Source organism: Phasianus colchicus, chromosome 4 (assembly GCF_987193195.1).
Source record: "Phasianus colchicus chromosome 4, bPhaCol1.hap1.1, whole genome shotgun sequence".
Lineage (NCBI taxonomy): Eukaryota > Metazoa > Chordata > Aves > Galliformes > Phasianidae > Phasianus > Phasianus colchicus.
The window spans coordinates 32,603,241-32,623,213 of NC_143439.1; the positions used below are offsets into that span (position 1 = coordinate 32,603,241).

General features: G+C 42.3%; 1 protein-coding gene across 7 annotated transcripts in view; it reads right to left on the reverse strand.

Annotated features, from left to right (window-relative positions):
- EPHA5 (EPH receptor A5) overlaps positions 1-19,973 on the reverse strand; it is a 197,467-nt gene that overhangs the window by 136,695 nt on the left and 40,799 nt on the right. The window lies entirely within an intron of this gene.

Here is a 19,973-nt window from a genome sequence, read left to right on the forward strand (position 1 = left end):
CGCCTAAAACCAACCAGTTCCATAAACACCATTCTGTGAAGCAAACAAAAAGGTTAGATGAGACAAAACCACACAAGTTCCTAAATCTCAGAGCTTCTTTTTTTTTTTCTTTTCCAATAAACTAAGCAATATCGTAGTATGAAGCCACTTTATTCCAAAACGTGCCTGTACTAACATATGGCCTATGCCAATGAGCTTGTATGATAGCAGTACGCTTGAGTTACATTTCTCCAAAGCTTGGATGTTGCTAGAACACCTCCCCCTTCAGGCTGCTCAATCCATACACCAGCCCTTATCCAGCCACCCACAAATACCATCAACCTTCAGCAGAGAGAGCAGGGAGAACTCACTAAACATATACAAACTGCTTTTGACAAATTCCGTTTCCAAATAATGAACTATTTTTGTTATACTCAGCACATTAAGCACTTGTAGGAATGCCAACATCTTCCCCTCCCACCAACATCCATTCCATCAGAAATGATAGAGTCCAAGGATGGGTTAACAGGAAAGCTGTGAGCTATAAGCAACTCTGGCTCATAACATCTTCCGCATAAATTCTTTATGTCCCTAGTTAACAGAGTAAAAGCTTTTCTGAAACAAATCAGCTTGCACTCAGTTCATTACTTCCCGTGAAAACAAAGGGAAAAGAAAATCGCTCCTTTTCAAAAAAGGCCAGAACAGAAAATTCTGATTCTCAGCAGCTTCTGAAGATAAATTGAGATATTTGTAAACAATTGTGTCACACCTAGCTGATTCTCCCGGTTTGCATCACTCATGACTCAATCTTGATTCTCCTATGTTTACATCTTATCTCACCTCCAGCAAGATCCGTCAGTTGTGTATTATTCAAAACAGTATCATGACTGTTTTCAGTGTACTAAGCACACCTGGTTATTTTTGCTCGACTCTTATTTCTGCACAGACATGCAACCATTATGGATAGCATAATCTCCCAGGTGAGCTTTCCAAGCCCTGTTAGCAAATCAAATAATCTTCTCTACGCTTTCCACAACCTTAACAAGAAATTAAGAAAGCAGTTTCTACTTCAAGGCTCTTACCAATTCTATTATAGTACAGAGAGAAAATATTTGCGTATTTCTTCCATGGTGAGCGTCTCTTGCCAATGCTGTGAAAGAACCGATTAAAAAGAAGAGAACACACACAGCAAGCCTGCTTTCTCTCTACAAAGGCTGTCCTCACTGACCGCGTATCAGCAGGCAGCAAAATACCCTGGAGGGAATAAGTTTCTCTTAGCATCTCACAAGTAACGCAGTCATCTTGCCTAAAGCTAAGGCACCAAAAATAGTTTCCTCCAAAATTACAAGGACTTTTCCAAAGATACAGATATTCAGCTCCAGATAAGGAGGTTAAATAATATAGACAACCTCCATGGAAAAGCACTTACAGGCTCTGAGTGCAAATGGCCCAAAATAATAAGTCAGTGGTTTAGAAACCATTTCTCTTGATTACCAGTTTAAAACCGGTCTTGGGAAAGCATGAGCAGGTCTGCAGGATGAGGGAGTGAGCTCTCCCACACTGCGGAGCAATGGGAGAGAGAGGAGGGCAGGAAGCACCAGCAACAAGCAGAGTGGTTTTCAGGGAAAGCAACATCCAGCACAAGATACCAGAGGGTGAGTGGGAGGGGATGAGAGTAGATGTGTACTCGATAATTATAGCTGCATTTCAGACAGCTCCAGCTAAATGTCTTGGCGTATGCTATGGCAGAGAGAAGAGCCAAACACTCTGAGGAAGCGAGATTTTGCTCTGCCTTGGATATCACTGGGGACAAAGCAAGAGGCTGACAGAGAAGTCAAGGGAAGCAGCAAACACCACAGTGGAGCTGCACAGCGTCCACTCCCTCCATCACAGTCACTAGCAGCAGAAATCCTCTGTGCTGCAGCCCCCAGCTCCATCCACCCCTGTGCCTCTGCATCCCCAACTCCAACAAAACCACAGCACACTGCAGCTGCTCTCCCCCTGCCCTTCTTTCCTATAGCAGCTTCGACCACAGAGGCTATGAGCAGAAGATGTCCCAGTTGATAGAAGCCAAGTGCCATGAGGCAGTGAGACATTTGCCACAGATAATTTATCAGAGCTGTGTAGTGGCAGTGCCAGCAGAACACCCCGTGCTACCTTTGTAGTCTCTATCTTTTGATTATTAAAAGGATCAATTAGCACATAAATTGAGCTGTGAATACTAAGAGGGATTTGGAAACAGTAATAATTAAAGAGCAGGACAGATACTGGGCTCACGAGGTGCCCCTTGCCTTCCCCAGCTTGCTTGCTAAGTAGCTCACATGTAGATGGAGAAAAGCAGCGCTCATTAACCACATGTCAGTACCCAGGAGCCCCTGTGCCCTGCCAGCCCTGGGCTAGCAAATACGCAGCCTCCCTGTCCCCCACAGTGAGGGGCAGAGTATGTTCTCAACCTTCTCTTAACCTCACACAACATTCAGACCCCATAGAAACCCTCTTTTCCCCACTCCGTAAATGAGGAGATACCTGCTGAACCCCCTTGCCAAACAGTGAGACACCGAGCCCTAAAAGGGGAAGGGCTGACTCAGCCAGGGAAGGAGAAGAGCCAAAGCTCAGCACCAAACTCTCCTTGCACTGTGCCAGCTGCTGCCTAATGAGGAATATCTGATGGCAAATGATGTTCTCAGACCTTAAGCTGCTCCCCAAGGAAACCAGAGGCATCTTTATTTACAGACTGACAAAATCCCCAGGGAAAACAATGCTGACTCTTACGTGGAGCATGGGAAACAAATATCCTTTTAATCACCACAGCACCGATTCATCTTTAAGGCTGGTACAGTTTCCGCTCATTGTTGCTCTGAAGTGACTGCAGTGATTCAGCTCCCCACTCTCTATCACGTCTCAACTACAATACTTACTAATAGGATAGTTAAATACCCTGAGTGCTATGCAGGCAGTTCCATTTTAACCTACAGAGCAAGACTTTCTCAGCTATTCCTTGCCTCATACAAGGAAGCAGTGCAGAAGGGAGTTAATCTGAACTCACTTTTTGCTGGCGTAAATGATGACAAGGTCTTCAGAAGAGGTTTTCTTGAATGAACAAAAGCTTAATGAAAAGGCCATAAAGATTTGCATAGGAAGGAATACCAATCCTGTGCCTGTTTTGTTTTTTTTAGTCTCTAAACAAAAACACAATCCAAATAATACGCTCCATTCCTCATGTGAAATGCACCAATCTGATGATTTGTTTAGTTAGCAATGGGGAAAGTTAAATGCCAAAGGAAAATAAGAAAAAGGAGCTTATTTAGGAATAAAGCATTGCAAGTGTAATCATGAAAACAATAGCATATTTCTACTCCATTTAGCACTGCTCAAGACCTTCATGTGCCAGGCTGAGGCAGCTACATGGCTCGAGAGAGCTCTAGCTCCCACCCTCATGCAACCAGCAACACCAACATAGTGGTACTGATGTGTCTCAGTTTGCAGCACCAAAAGCAGAATGGAGGCCAGAGCAAGCAACTCACCTGTCAAGCTAAGGATACAGTACAATATAAGCCTGTAAACTCTTTCAAAGAGACTTGACTTCAGTATGGTATCTGGAACATAACTCCTGACCGGACCTTTCTGCAGTACTTCACAAAAAAAAAATATAGGACAATTAATACTATATATAGACTCCCTCACTTCAGCTTCCTGGTCACTTCTACTGTTAACAACTTTTAACAATAAAAGTTATAGACTATCAAGTTCATGGAGGCAGTAAACAGCTTTGAAATTAGTGTGAGCCAAGTTCCCTTGGAAAGAGGCACATGCTTGAGAGAGAATTACAGAGGAGTAGAGCAGATTTATATCAGCTGTTTTAGCATTAAATCTCTTCAGAGTATTTAAAAACATTAAATTGAGACCTTATTAAAAAACTAGACATTTTTATTTCACCAGATTAATGTCACTTACATTGCTAAATTCAATCTGTAGTTTCAAACAACAACAACATGGCTTTAAGTGTAATTAAAGAACTAGTCATCATTTTGAGGAAAATATCTGGAGGCACACCAACAAGCTTGATAAATTCAAGGAATTCACCAGCGCATGGGAATTCTGGCACATACGTTTTATTATTCCCCTGCCTTTCCACGTACAATGAAATATCCTGGTAACACTGCGTTATAAAATGGTTCAGCTGAAGGTACTGAAAGCTCACAGCAGGCTTTCCTCTAAACACTATTTAATCATCATTTATTGGTAACTTTGCACTTGTGGTATATTTTGGCTCACTAATCTTTCGACTGCAAAAGCTGCAAGTCTGAGGGATTTCATCTCAACAGCAGATAGCCAGCTTTGTGTGAAGCCACTTGGAAACAAAGACATTGTTTTCATTTCCATGTGAGGAGAAAAGTTCTACTTGCGTTGCCACGGGATGTAAAACAGAAGCATATTGCTTTGTAAAGCACTGATCTGCTTTCACTCTCTTTAAAGAGATAATTAAATATGTGGAAACACCATTCTCAGTGAAATGCTATTTTAAAGCAAATGTTGCAGCATATCTAGAGTCTGGTGCTTCAGCAAAAGGGAGGAGGCTGCAAATCATTCTTATAAGTCAGCATAGAGTGAAATACTTAATCCGTCCTCTTCTTAAACTTGAAGATACAGATAGTTTAGTAATACCACATCTCTTTAGAGGAACTTACATGAAATGTTAAACAACTCCTATTTCTCCACAGCTTAAAATATTAGAAATTAAATACTCAAAATAAATGCAGATTCTTCTCGTCTCAAGCTTTCCCAACCTCATTGAAAATATCTTGGACTGAGCTACAGTGGAAATCCAGGCCGAGGTAAATAGCAAAAACAAACAAACAAAATCCTCCACTATACACTGCACTTGAAGAGCAGCTAAAATTTATCGCATACATCAGTACAGGTTTGGGGATGTCTTGCTGGAGAGGAGCTCTGCAGAGAAAGACCTGGGTGTTCTGATGGACAGGTTGGCCATGAGCCAGCTGTGTGCCCTTGTGGCCAAGAAGGCCACTGGCATCCTGGGATGCATTAAAAAGAGTGTGGCCAGCAGGTTGAGGAGGGTGATTCTCCCCTCTATTCTGACAAGGTGAGACCAAGTTCAGACTATTGTTTCCAATTCTGGGCTCCCCAGTTTAAAAAACACAGGGATCTCCTGGAAGGAGTCCAGCATTGAGCCACAAAAATTATTATGGGCCTGGAGGAAGACTGAGGGGGGGATATGATTAATGTTTATGAATACGTAAAGGGAGGTGGGAGGCAATAGATGAGGCCAGGCTCTTCTCTGTGGTGCATAGCAATAGGGCAAGGAATAATGGCCTAAAACTTCAACAGAGGAAAGTTCTTCTACATGCTTGTATGGAACTAACGGTAAAAGTGACAGAGCACTGGAACAGGTTGCCCAGAGAGGTTGTTGAATCTCCTTCTGTGGAGATATTCAAGACCCATCTGGATGCCTACCTGCATCACCTATTGTAGTGTACCTGCTTTAGCAGGCACTTGATGATCTTTTGAGGTCCTTTCCAGGCCCTTCAAATTCTGCAATTCTGTAAAATGCAGAAGATACATGTCTATGCACACTAACAGGAACAGTAACAGTCACTGTACCTCCACGGACATGCAGCCTAGTAAGCTTGCGTCCAAGGCTGAGAAGTCTGTTTCCACTGGATGGTATGTGATCTTGGCAACTCCTTTCTTCACTGCTTCCTTATCACTAAAATGAGGGTAAGGAGATAGAATATTTTACAGAAGTCATGATATGAAAAAAAAAAATACTGAGAATTCCAGTCCAAAGTATACCAAAGTAGCTGAGTGCTCAACTTTTTGTTCTCACTGCAGAACCTTCATGACTTTGAAAAGGCCACATCAGGCACCTGCTAGTCCTTCTGACTTTTCGTTGTTGCTGTGTCAAAGCCCAGGAAATTACATATTTTTTAATATACCTAAACAAGCTATTTAAATAGAAGCTGATTCTTCTTCTCTAAGAAATCAAGATCTGGGATATGTAGAAATACGGTGATTTTTTAACTATCTATGTGATTTTGATCTCCTAGCACTTTGATAAAGTCAAAGCATAGTCTAAAATTTAGCACTGGAAAAAAAAAAGAATAAACCAGAGTTTAAGGGATCATTCTCCAGGAAACCACAGGTCAGCCCCATACAGAGCTAGCACCATATCCTTCTTAAGTAAGCGTACATAAAACTTTCATAGAAGTATCAAGAAAGCCAAACACAGAGTTCCCCAAGCATTTTGCTCCCTTTGCTGTGCTCAGTCCTGTCTCTATGTTGAGCGGCCTCTTCTTAAGACAGACCTGCCAGTCAGAAGCACACACCCTCAGCATGCTTTCCTTTGCCCCAGGCAACGGAGAATACTTCCCGCTGCTTGAGCGCTGCCATCAGATGCACGCAGTGCTTGTACTTGTAGGCCATGTCTGACAGTTTCCCAAGTTGCTGGTTGTATCCGCACAGTTTGTTCCTACACACATACCCCCTCTGATTTCATTGCTCTTTCTCCATTCCTGATGCCAGCCAGGCTCATCCAGAGTGTTGAGTGCAGGAGCCTGCTCTCCACTCAGCCCAGTACCACACAACTTCTCCTTGGGCTGTTTCAGCTTCAGGCACACAAAGGCACAGAGAAAGTCTTCCCAGAAAAGGAACGACAAAGCCTCACCAGACCCAGTGGTTTCTCTCCTTTAGACTCAACAGATCCACAGGCTTACTACTTCAAAACCAAACCTTATGATAACAGAAATACAACTTTCCTTTAAAATAACAGTGGTGGTTGTTATATTCTGGCATAGACAAAAACGCACTACTTTTTCCAAGTAGTGCTTCATATGTCACATAAAACTAAGAAAAGGAAGAGGAGAGAGAGTGAAGCTATTCTATTATTTATTAGCCACACAGTCTAGTTTTGCCCCCAAGAGCTATTTCAGAGATGTATGGACACAGCATCTGCAGAAGATTCTCTCATTAATGCTTTCAACCATGCTGATCTACAACACTAAATTTACATGCCACTGATTGCTATGAGTTTTTTTTTATTTTGTCCCTAAGAATACTTAAGAAAAATTATTTTTTTTTTCCCTTTATGTCATAATACCATGCAACAAAGTAGCATACAAGCACTGTGCATTTACTGAAGCTCATAAGTTATTGATGAAACTCTTAAGGACTAAGCTGACAAAGCCATTCTACTTTTGGTGATTTACATAATTATAATTTAAGCATAATTTACTTATTATTCTGCTGCCTATAATCAACTTTTAAGCAAACACTCCGTTCTCATCCTTATATTCTAACCTGAAGCAATTCAAATTAATTCACAAATGCAGTTTTGTGCAATCCTGGAGGCAGTGATCAGCTAAAAGGCATCTCAATAATTGTTTTAAGTGCTGTGTAATAATCAGGGGAAGACTATTACTGATCATCACCTCTTCATTTCTATGATTGTTTCTACCATGGCAGCACCTAAATCAAAGGCCCAGAGATATTTGCTCATTGTTTCATACAGAAGTGCAATACGGCAGTTTATCCACCCATAGACTGTTGCTGAGAATCTCTTCCCCAAGTGCACCAGAAAACCCTCAGACACATCAGGCTACTCACTTTTAAAATGCATGTTCTGCACCCAACTGCAAAAATCACACCCCTGAAATTCCTCTTTCCTAGCCAAGAGGAGGCAGGCAGGAAAGCAGCCACTGAAGCCGACTGCTCTATTTCTTTTCAAGGAAAACTCAGGAAGAGAAAATAAAGCACATGCAAAACAAGAGAGGTAGAAAGGAAATGAGTCAGATTTGCTGGAAAATATTTACTTGCATTTCTAATACAAAGGAATCTTGAGCATTCATCACCAGCACATCATCAAGGCTGGCATAACGAGGTGGATTCGTTGCCATGGGCTACTTAAGGTCAAACTCTGCCATTTGTATCCTTCAGTGACATCAGTGCAAGTTCCTCCCAGGGGCACAAATAGCACCACATTGCTCTGCAAGGCACACTGGCCTGTGAAGGAGGCTGCGCCATACTATATAGGAAAGCAAGAGTGTGCCTGCTTACATCCTTCTCAAAAGCAAGAGATGGGAAGAATTGAGAGACCTGTTGAAGCAAGAGTGGTATAAGCTGGAAAAGCCTACTGACTATGCAGTCAGGAGGGCTTGTGCACCCCTAAAAGTCACCTGAAAGGCCTCCCAAAGATACTTAAAAACAACATTATTCTTTGAGTAAACACTACAGCAGAGAGGGACCAGTGTAGCTCACCACGTTTTCCAGGTGCTGACCCAGGAAGCGTAGGCACCTGGCACCTGCACCACCACAGTCTCGGGCTGTAGGATTGATTCAGCCTCCACAGGACAAGTGAAGGCAGCAGGATTGCACAGGTGAAAGCATCTTACCTTTAGGGAAAGGAAGAATCATATTAATCACAGCACTGACTCCTCCTACTGTATGCCTTGAACTCAGATGGACTTGTTACTGGCTGTGGATGAAGTAATGGTGAATTTTTTTTTGTCCCTGACCGAGAAGGGCAGGCAGACAAATCCACTAAGCAACAAGCAGGCTGTGCAGGAAAGCCACAGCTTTCCTACAAGCATGTTGGCCAGCATTTCCTTTGCTGATAGCTGCAACCTATATGGGATGCTGGAGCTGGCAGAACCCCTGGCACAGGCTGGTAGCCAAAGACACCTTATATTCAGTCCCTGCACTTGGAGGATCCTCCTTCCTGCACTTTTCCCAGGTATAACCCTTGGGAGGAAAGGGAGACACAGCAGAAGTCTGTGCTAGGGGTACTACAGGCAGCCATGTGCAGGAGAAACAATTTCAGCAGCTCAAGCCTACAGTGAGATATGGTTGATCAGCAGCAGCAAAAACACTACTGATTTAAACCAACATAGAGCTACTGACATCACTATCTCCAGTTCAGGCCAGACTGATAATAGGCATTAACAAAATCATCTTCTGTTTCCTATTGTCCTGGAGGTTGCCCAAACCAGCTAAGCAAGCCCAGAGTTAAACATAAAAAATTATAGTCTTTTTTGACATCTGAAATATTTTCCATCAGCATCAGAATGCCCACATAATTTATATATCACAAAAATCATTTGGCAGGATTAAATATGAAAATAATATATCATGGATTAGTTATTGGAAGGGAAACAATTTGCTGCACACTACAGCCCACCAGAAGAAAAGCCTGATTGCTGTGATGAATAATGCATATTGCCTATAGTACTAATTAACCTTGTACTCCAGTAAGATATTACGGAACAATAAGGCTAATTTGAATGTGGCCCGACACTTTTCCCAGTGGCATCTGGAAATCAGCCTTTGGAACATGTAAAATATGAATTTGTTGAACCAAAAGCCTTTGCTCAATAAATAAACAGAGAGATTGTTTTTGTTTCTATGTACTCGTAGCCCATGTTGCTTGCATGAGCGTACATCATACAAAATACAAAGGACTCAACATACCTGCAGCACTGCTGGCATGGCCTTGGCTTCTCCCGATCAGAGTGAAAAAAAGCTTCCAGCTGCTCACTGAAAATGAACACTAGCTTCAAGCTGAGACATTTTTACTTCTGACCTCAAAGCAAATGTCTCCATCTGAAAACACCAAGTTAGTTTTGTCTGACCTTGTGTTCTCTGTGATGTTCCTGTTAGCCCAGAGCTAAGTGAAGCATTAAGGACACGGGTGGCTGTAAGAACCAGCATGTTCCCAACCACGCACAGTGCAGACAAGGGCTTGCACAGCCAAGGACTTGCCCAGCCATGACCAAGCCAAGTTTTCAGTGAGGACACGCATGGAAGGCATCACACATGGAAATCCTGGTAAACATCTTACCTAACAGCACACATTCAACCTCAAGTTTTCAGCCAGAGGATCAGATTTTCAGGTAGCACTGGCCAACTGCTACGTGTGCCAAGGTCAGATCTGGCTCCATCTTTTCTCCTTGGCAAGAGACCAGCAAAACAGACTTTTCAGCTTTCTCCAAGCACTTCTCAGATCACCAGAGCAAACAGCATCCCACAACATTGTTCAAGGACAAGGCCAGGCAGGGGCCACTGGCACCCCTTCCACCAGTGCATTTAACACGCTGCATTTCAGAGTCAGCGCATGACTGGCTGCCCTCACCACCAGGATGACACAGCTCTTGTCAATGCCATTAGCCATCCTCAGAGTTCAGTCGATAACTGTAACATGCAATCATTTTGCCTGTCCTAAAGCACCAGATTTCCATCTGGCAGCCATCCCATACATCAGAAAGTGAACCTTCTGACCCAGAACACACCAGTAAAAAAGCACCAGGAAATGCCTGACCTGAATGCTGAGGATTTACCATCAATGCATCCAGGAGGCAGGAGCCCAAAGCTGGCAGTATTGAGGATGCCATGTAGAGAGCAGAAGTGAGATAAGCTCACAGCATTGCAACAGCAGCTTAGGGAAGGCTTTCTGCCATGCACCAAGTCCTGCAGTTAGACCTGAAAGGCTGATGTGTTATCTTAAGGCATAATAGAATGAGGAATGACTCAAAACTTCTTACCTAGAGTGCACCGGAGACAAGCTTATGGATGAACTTAAGCCTGTGTCCCTCTGTATGAGATGAGAAGATGATCAGGAAGAGACAGCATGTCTCTAATACTCAGGAGGTTCAGAAGATAGCTGAGATCAAATAATGATGGGATCCTGATATGTCTATTATTACAAGCTTAATTACTACTTTGTAGGCTGTGCTCTTCTGGCAGTCAGCGCAGAACTCAAGATCTAAGCCAGGAAATCATTTTAATTGTTAAGAATGTATTGTAAGGGATTATCATCTCCTTCCCAACAAAATCAGTGATAAAATTCCCAGTACCCACAGAAAGTACACCACATGGCAATTCACTTCTGTCAGGCAAACTGCACCCACATTAATCAGTTCAGTGATGATCACTACTCTGAAGAACTCTGTGCTATTTCTGAGGCTCCACAAGCATGGGCATCAACTGAACAGTTTTTCTTTCTTCCTCATGTACTAGCTAGAATCTCAATCTGGACCAAAATTCATTTTCACATGAACGATCGATTAAATCTCTCAAGCATAAGCGTGCGTGCGTGCGTGTGTGTGCGTGTGTGTGTGTGTGTGTGTGTGTGTGTGTGCGTGCGTGTGTGTGCGCGCGTGCCCATGCTACTCTGACCCAAGAAGCATATATAGGCATTACTGTTGGCTAAATTCCCTATTGCCAGCTATGTTAGAGGAAGAAACTGCTGTCACAACACAAGAGCAAGTCCTAAATGCTGTGACACTTCATTTGTCTGGGCAGCAGCATGCCTGGAAAAATGACTGCCTTGCTTTAGTGGAAGTATGCAAGACAATCAAGGCGAGCTAAGCAAACCAGTTTTGACATATTAAATCATGCTTGAACTGTGAGAGCAAAGCAAAATAATGTAAAAGCTCTTCTAAAAAATGTCTTTAAAAATAAATGGATAATGCTGGCTGGCTTCATCCATAGAAAATGGAGAAAGCCTTTTATCTGAGCATCCTGGTAATTAACACAAACAATGGTCTTGGATTTGTAGTAGCACAGCCCTGTCCCAGGATGCCAGCACTGCTGGCATTTCTTGAACTGACATAGCAATGAAGCAATGAAGCCCATGGTGCTGGCTGTGCTGCTGCCTGGGCAGCAGACTGTCTGCAAAGCAGCTCGGAGCTGGGAAGCTGCAACCCACAGGCTGCTTCTACCGAATACCAAATTAGCACATTCCCCATGCTCATAGGGAGCTGCTTCTCCTCTTGCTCTGCAGTAATTAAAAAAGCTTCCTTCTCAGACAGCTTTCCAAGGCAGAGCTGTGACCTCCATCACTGCTGGAATGGGATGACAGACTGTCCAACCACGTGCAAGACATCTAATGCATGATTTGGGGAATTAGTGCTGCAGCAAGATGACCCTTACGAACCACACAGGAGGCAGCCGTTTCACTTGGCAGGCAGCAACCATGACTTTGGAGTTCAATATAGATGATGCTGGCTCCTCAGGCGGGCTCACTTTGTCCAAGTGATACCAGTCACACATGTGGAGAGACAGATGAAACTGCTGATGCAAGGGATGCTTTAGACATGGGGGGTCTGGTGCCCAGTTGCCACGCAACTTTGGCAGCAAAATGGACTTTCAGGCTGACGTGGACTCCCTGGCACAGCTTGCATCCTAGGAAGAAGCTTGAGTTACTACAAGATCCTCCTTCTGAATATGTACCTTCAGGCCAAACATTTTTCGAAGGGAAGTATCTAATTTTGAGGTATGAAAGCAAACAGTCTGGTTAGTGTTCAGAACTGCTGAGCATCCACTGACTTCAGCAAATGCTAATAAGTGCCTGATGCTTTTGATAACAAAGTTTCTAAGGCCCCAAAGTAACACTATTAATATCTTAATTTTAAGCAGAAGCTTTCAATAAAAAAAAAAAAGCCCTTACACAACATCACGTATTTAAACAAAAAAAATCCAAGGCTTCGAAAATATTTTGCAAAGAGCAACATCTGTTCCAATACCAGCTTCAGAGTTTCTATGCTGTTGTCCAGCACTTCCCAACAAATTCACCTGGAAACAAGCGATCCTATAAGGGTTACATTTCTCCAGGATCACAAAAACAGCACATGGGATCAAGTACAGCACAGAAAGCCAGGGACTTCTGGCTGTCAGTGAGTGCCTCAGCCTCAACCCCAAAGCAGACATTTGTTAAATGGGGAAACAGTGACTGCAATCTCCTTTGTAAAGTAGATCTTGAGAAAAAGCCTTTTGTATAAGCTGGAAATATCGCCACAGTCTGTATCAACTACTACTTTCCTTGTAAAGAAACCTGTGCCTGTGAATCTCCTCAGAAGCTACCGTGAAAACTGTGGACACAGCACCGAGCCTCACTAGGACAGGGGCCAGCTCCCAAGCCAGTGTTGCCTCCTGTGCCCCCATGGCTACTGGGGCTTTGGCTGCTGAATCCAGCACAGGAGCAGAGCTTGAGTCCATCTCCACCATGCGGGCTGCATAAAGATGTCAAGCCAGAAAGTAAGGCAGCAGAGCAGCAGGTACATATCCTCTCCCATCAGTCTCTTTCAGGAATATAATCTGAAGCAGAAAAGAGCAGCGACAGCTTGTTTCCTCCCCAGCCAGTGGATGTGAGCTGCAGCTTTTAGAGCTTAGACTTCACAAGGAAAACATCTTTCTTGGCCTTAACCTCATTTGCTGTCATTTACAGTGAGAAGAAAGTTGTCATCTGAAAGCCCAATTCTTCAAACTACAACAGTTTAAGGCCTACATTTGTAAAGGTAGGATAAGTATATGAAAACAAGAAGGGACATCCACAGACTCAGCATCTTCTCTTTTGCCTTTTCTTTCTTTAATCTGTTTTGGATATACAGTTTGGGGTTTATAAAACACCTAGCCTTGTTCTTTGAGTTCATTCCAGCATTAAAAACTGTGTTACCATCCTGAGGGAAATAAAAAATGGAGGCACATCAGTACCGAGCTCAATGCAACATTAACCATGCGTTGTCTGTGGACACCATAGCATCCACACTAGATTAAATCCTACAATAAAAGGGAGCAAGCTTCCAGAATAATACACAACCATCCCTGTTTAGATGAAAACCAGTCACCTCTTTGTGCAGATATCTGCGTCGCAGTCTCTTTGCTGTCGCTGCATTCTACTAAACACTTACCTTATACAAGAGACATCTATGAAGCTTTAAAATATAAAAAAAGGTAAATTGCAACTACAGTCAAACAAGACAAAATTGCACCCTTCTTTTCTGAAACCTAGATTTCAACCTCAGTGTCAACTCAAAGCAAGTTAAAATGGTCAAGAAATAAAGCATGTATCGAGAAAGCTTATAATTGAAATGTCAACACATCATTAACTACTGCTAAGTGATTGAAAATGAATAGAACAAAAGTGAAAACCTGGTCTGTGAAGAAAATCTGCAATAGTACATCTTCATTTTAATACTCAATAGAAATTTTGTAGTATGAGGGTTCTGACAGACCAGCACTGGTGGATCTATGACAATCAGAGTCTGCAGCCACCCTTCTGCTAAAGGCTACCAGCAGCTTTCTATCAATGAAATCCTCTGCATTGCCAATCATTACTTTTGTACTTAATGCTTAGTATTTCCCCAGAGTCTCTGCTTCTGATCACTACAATTAATAAGCAAGCTAAATCCAAATTATTCAGAAGTTGAAAGTGATAACCAAATAAATCAAACAGCACACTACGTCTTTTCTCCTGCAACATCCCTGCCATACTTTAAGAAATTCCTTAAGCTACCAATGGATGCTTTGCATTCAAGAATGCTAAAAAGCGATAATAATTTACAAGAAAACAAACAAACAGTATTTGTCTAAATACCAGTTAATTATTTTGAATCAGAGGCAAAAGTATGCCCCAAAATCTCCTTTAGCTAAGAAGCAAGAATGACCTTTAGATCTGAAGTTTTTACGACCTAATTCCAAACTCAATTTTACTTATACTGCTCAATCTATAGTTTACATGGGGAGAGAAGCACTCCTTATTGTCCTGTTATTGCATAGCAGACACAGTGGAAGGAATAGGAAGGTTAAGCTAAGTAAAGTAACAACCTAAAAGCACTGCTGTAGAATGAAGAAAGATCTTCAGAGTCACAAGGGGTTCCAAGCATACAAGACAGTGCAGAAGGTGAAAACTCATTATCAAGGTATAACATATTGCCTCAAACTACAAACCATGCCTCCTATAATGAAGGCAAAGAAACATGTAAAATAAAACAAGTAATATTATACAAACAGTCTTGTTGCAAAAGTTTTGATCTCTGGCAAACATCCCCTTGCTCTCTAATATGTCAGCTGTAGAAGAAAACCACCTAAATATATACATGCATACGCCTCCGCAGAATAAAACCATTCACCCTCCAGTGAGAACTACCTTTTACTGCAATGTAGCATTCAAGTGATTTTCTTTAAATTTGAAAAGATAATACAGGCTGTGTAGCCAAAAATTCAGTTATTCTGATGCTGGTTGGTTTTGTGCCTAATTAAAATTAACTAGGCGCTTCAGCTCATAATTATATAAACACCTACTACACTAAACTCCCAGCCAATTTTGTTTTAATCAGAAAAACGCACAAGAAGGATGAATGATGGGCAAAGAACTCCCTGGAGGGGCAACAGCATTTCCAAATTCAGTATTTTCCATGTACTGAACATTTCCATCAATGTTTTTCTTGCCATGTAATCACCTCCCAGTAGGACAATTAAGAAGAGATTTTTTTATTCCTGGACTTGGCTTGCATTCTACTCTACCATGAGAGTGAAAGTGTGCTCGCCTTGCTCACTGAGTCCCAGTGGGAAAGGCCCCGAGAAGACAGGCAGGATTTAGTAACGCGCTGCCTTTCTGGTATCCATAACAAGGAGTCTGGAGTGAGAATTCAGCCAACCCTAGGTAGAGAAGAAAACTGGAGGGGGCAGAAGAAAAGTTACCCATGTTCCACATTTACATCATTTGAAACCAGAAACCCTGGCTGCTTCAGAGCCAAACCCTGACTCCAAAACAAAGTTATCTGTGCAGCAACACATTTCCATCTACTAGAAGTAAGGGGATGGAGAAAGTCAACTGCAGCAACTGTGCCTCCTGGGAAAAACACACACACTGAACACTGTTTGTTTTTTCTCCAAAATAGGAAGATGAGTAACTCCGTTTCACTCCTGACCAGTTACCAACAAAATGACTCGCGCATCAATTTGGCAGGGAAACTTCTGATCTGCATAAGTTAGCAATCCCTGTCAACTGATTTTAATTACATCCAGAGTAAAACATTTCTGCCAGCAGCATTCATTTCTGCAGTCTTTGTTTCCTGTAGGAAATTCTTATTTGTCTTGGCAAGAGCTGGGCTGAACTTCAACACAATTAATGAACAATCATCAAATTAAATATTGGTTGTAAAAGCATAGTGATATTCAGCAAAGTTGATTAAAGAAAGAATAATCAAACAACAAATATTAACACTGAAGAAAGAAGAATTTGAATCTTCTAGAGCCGTTTACAAAAATAATCCAAGTATTTCCTCTGGCAGCAGATCCTTTCTAGAAAAAGAAAGCCATACACCGTGACCCATCGCTATCCACTCCACAGTTTCAAAGCTCTTCCCTCAGAAAGCAGTTAAGAAAATTTTAGGTGAAGTTTTTCTTTATTATTTTGTCCATCTCTGCAACATCTGTAGAGTATCGTCCACATTTTGCAGCTGGCTAAAACTGGCTGCACTCCTTTGACATCTCCTTAAGCAACAGTATGCACTGATCCTTGGAAAGGATAGCCTGGTGATCACCTGAACTCATTACTTGCCTTTTCAGCATGGCTCTTTCAATGCAGTTGTTCATGGTATTCTGGTGTTTTTGTTTGTTTTTAACTCAAATATTTTATTCATTTGTGATTCAGCTCTGAAAGGCAGCTGAAAAAATATCAGGCTCTGCTAACTAATTACATCTGCAGTTACAACTCTGTGGCTCCATGTCACAACTGGGACCTCACCGCTGCGCCAAACACTGTGTATTTGGGCCTCACCTGATCAATAGGTCAGCATCCCTTTCTTTCCAGGAGGATGGGCTACAGAGCCTTTAAAGGGATATAAATAAGCACTTCTTGGTTTTCAGTAAGAACACACTGGGCTGTGGGTATTCAGTGAGGATGAAAACACAAACCCCAAATGGTAAGCAACTAAACCTGAATTTACAACCAAATTTGCCCCAGACAAAGCAGAAAGAAGGAGAGCGAAAGGTGGGACTGATACATTTCTTTGTCCAAAACCCTAAATGGGTGAAGACTTCACAGACTTCAGTAGCACCACACTGGTTTTACAGCATTTTAGGATCTGGCCTTTGGGAATGTACTGCCTGCTAATGGGGAGATCACCACCAGGCTTTTTCAAGCTAGCAAAAATGCTCAGGAGCATTGATAAAGGATCCGTTCAGACAGTACCAGGTGAACTGAGGTAAAGCCAATCACCACGAGTCCTTCAGTTGCACCAAATCACTGCTCTGTAAGACTGCATAGAAATTCAGAACAATTGCTTTCAGTTTTTATTGTTAACTAGTACCACCATTTATTCTTGTGAATAATGAACCTTAGAACTGGGTTCTTTATAAACATGTCCCAAAACAGTCACAATTTACCTCTAGTTGTCTCATAGTTGTTGATAGTTGCCAGAGGAGGTGTAAAATACAAGTAGTTTGGGTTCTTTACAGTAAATACTGCCTAGTTGCCATTATTAATTGAGAGAGCAAGCACATTATATAAGAAGATTAGACCATGTCATATTTACAACCTCAGTGTCCCCAGCGAGAGAAATTGCTCAGCTGTTACTGTCAGTGCCTTCTTCAAACAGGAACCCTGCTGACAAGATGATGAATTCAGAACATCGTTGCCAATTAATGATTTGTAGGCAGAAGGGATTTCAATAGTTCCCATATGTCTGTGAGGGTGACTGGGATTTACATCGACTCTTATTACACTGTAGTCTGCTTTGTCCAGACATGACACTAGCGCTTGGAAAATGTCATCTTTGCATGAGAAATTTTAGTAAACAAAGCCAGGCTCTTCAGGTTGAAAATGTTTCCTATAGTCAGTAATAACCTTCTTAATGGTAAAAGAAAGCAAACGGGGAGACTACTTGCGATTGATACCAAAGGTAAGCAGTTCCTTAGATGTTTGTCAGATGTACAAAACACACTGCCCAGACTATCATGATGTCAGCCAGCAGCATAGTGTGCATTGCCTAAATGTGAGCCAGGCTGTGAAAGAATCACTAGTATCAAAGCAAAACTTACATAGCATCTTCCTCAGTGTGACTTACCCTACTAACAGGCTGCAAATTTCCTTTACTCTCCTATAAAAAAGCTCATCCTTGTGAATATAGCAACACGCCAACCAGAAAGCATTTTACTCACAAACAACATCAGCATGTAGTCTGAATGCACTGAATGTAGACATTCTGGACAGCCTAAGGCTGATGTCTTCTATCATCTGAACACCTTTGTGTGCCAACCAGCAGGAGAAATTTGGCACCATGACCTAGGTTAAACAAAGGACATCCAAATGGGGCCCTCAAACTGACTTTGCCAGTCACTGGGAGCTTCATCTGACAGCCATAAGTTTTCAAATATGATGGAGAACAGCTTGACAATTACATCAGCCAGATTCCTTAGGATGCAAGTCATCTGGTCCCATAGGCATGTACACATTCAGTCTCATAAAGTGGTCTTAGACTGGCTCTAACATTGCAGTGGAGGAAGAGTTTGCCCTCCTAGTTCCCACCAAGAAGTTCAGGGACATGAGAAATATGAAAATCCTGGCTGCCAGTGAAGACTGAGGCAAAGCACTCATTGAGTGCTCAACCTCTCCATATCTATTGCAGCCAGTTTTCCTTTCTCATTTATCAGAGGAAGTACTCTCTCTTTTGCCTGTCTCTTCTGACCAATGTACCTATAGAAGCCCTTCTTCTTGTTTTTAACATCCCTTGTCAAGTTCTGTTCCATCTGTGCTTTAGCTTTTCCAATCCCATGCCTGCATGTTCAGATAGCATCCCTATATTCTTCCCAGGTGATGTGTCCTTATTTCCACTGCCTGTATATGCCCTTCTCTCTCAGTTTGACCTGCAGGTCCTTGCCAAACCATGCCGGTTTCCTGCCTCCTCATCCTGCTTTCTTATTCTGAAGGATGGGGAGCCCTTACACCTTCAGATAGGCATACTTAAGGAGTAGGTAGCTTTGCTCCGCTTCTTCGTCTCTAAGGACAGCTTCCCAGGAGATCGTATCCAACCATTCCTTAAACAGCCTGAACTTCACTATCCTGAAGTTCAGGGTCTCAACTCTACTCTTTGCCAGTCCTACATTCCTTAAGAGCACAAACTCAACTAGGGCACGGTCACTGCAGCCCAGACTGCCTCCAATCTTAATGCCTTTAACAATCTCCTCCGCACTGGAGAATACCAGGTCCAACAGCACTTCACCTCTGGTCAGTCTACCCAACACCTGAACCAAGAAGTCGTTGTCAATGGACTGTAGGAGTCTCCTGGATCACTTGCAGCTTGTCATGTTGTTTTCACAACAGATATCTGGGTGATGGAGATCACCCATAAGGATGAGGGATCCCAATATCTCATTAATCTGGTGGTGGAATTTAAGCTTTCCTACAAATAAGAACTATAGACTAACAGTCCAAAGTAATTAAAATAAGAGATCTTTGCTGAGGATGCAGACTGTGGGTGAAGTATAAGAGTAGTTTATGTGGGTATGTCTTACCATAGCAAGGCTTTTTTTTTTTTTTTTTTTGGCTTTTAAGTCCTTTAAGATCAGTTCAGAATATCTCATGCTGCTTATACACTGTGAGAGGCCAGGATTTGAATGGCAATTAATGAATGTACTCTCTTACTCCAGAAAAATTCTTACAGGTGACTCAAGTCAGTGTCTAGCCATCAGACCCAATCAGTGCATGTTATTTCAAGACATGTAGTTTTAGCCATAATGAGGCAGATTCTTGCTGAAATATCTGGCACATCTCTTTCATCTGCAACAGTCTATGTTTCCTCAGCTTTGGCCAGTGTTCATCTCCGGTCCCCTGTGCAGTGTTAAACAGCAAGTCAGACGTCTTCACCCACACATGGGAGAAATACCTCTATTAGCACATGAAAGCAAAAAAAATTCCTTATTTTGCAATACTGACAGCAGAAAAAAAGAGACTCCCCTAGCAAAAAAAAAAAGTTTACCAATGAGTTAACTCTTGAGAAGACTTGAAGTACAACAGACTTATACTAGGCTGGGGACTACAGGATCGTGGCCACAGGTCACTTCAGATAGGCACAGATCCATCCTATGCACCAACACTAAATGCCAAAGATAGCTTTCTGAACCAAGGTGAACAGAAAACACAACACTGTCTTCAGCTGGAAGAGAATCTTTCTGCCTTCTCCACAGGTTCCCTTTAAATG